Source organism: Agrilus planipennis, unplaced genomic scaffold (assembly GCF_000699045.2).
Source record: "Agrilus planipennis isolate EAB-ADULT unplaced genomic scaffold, Apla_2.0 scaffold40, whole genome shotgun sequence".
NCBI lineage: Eukaryota > Metazoa > Arthropoda > Insecta > Coleoptera > Buprestidae > Agrilus > Agrilus planipennis.
The window spans coordinates 1,151,393-1,152,400 of NW_020438938.1; positions in this window are offsets into that span (position 1 = coordinate 1,151,393).

The following is a 1,008-nucleotide window of genomic DNA, read 5'->3' on the forward strand; positions in this document are numbered from 1 at the left end:
TTAATATTCATAAATATTGCCCCTGACAATGAAATAAACGTACAGAATGTTCGTAATACATTTTAATAGAAATAAGAGTAGGTCGAGTAGATAATTACCAACAACGTTATCATCTGTTGTTTTAAATTGTAATATTAGTAGAAAACAAACTTTTGTTTGTGAAGTATTGATATTCTTCGAGGTAATTAATAAATACTTCTTGGGAAGTCAACCCCCAACTTAATATTATCGTTACACATATTGGCAAAAATAAAACAAAACAAGGAGGTACTTAACTAGAACTCATGCTGTCTATTCAACGTATCATCAAAAAACAGAATAACTGTAAGTGTTGATTTTTTAAATCATATGATAACGTTCAAATTACATTTTTGGTGATTTTTTCCAGAGGCATTTTTTCTGGTGGCATTTTTTTCTGGGGCTTTTTTCCTGTATACGAAAAAACAAGGCTTGAGAAAGTTTAACAACTTAGAACGAAACGTTGCAGTTGTTTTTGAATAATAAAAACAATTCAACCCCTGTTCTTTTTTAAAAAAACGAGCGGTGTTTTACATCACGTCATCAATTACAAACTTTAAAAACTCTAATGCATAATGTGCTTTCACGGCTGCTGCTGAACTTAAAAATTCCATGGAAACATTTCATTCACTGAAGTATCTATTATAACTGTAGACGAGGAGACGGCTTTCTACGAAAAATTCATTGCATTCACATGGGTATTGTGTACAAACAAAAAGTACAGTTCAGCACAAGTGTCGCGTTATGAATTCTTGATAGATTATTACCGACAGTTTATATTATATCAGCGACGTCCGATTGAATAGCAATAAGCTGCCATTCACACCTTTCTATTCTTGTAAAAAAGCACGGTAGACAGGTATATAGGACAACTCAGATAAAAATTTGTAAACATACAGTACGTTAGGGAATTGTACGTACACACTAATGTGAAAAAACACTTTCTTCGTCAATATTCATTTATTAAATAGTCTTCAATTCAACATTTTA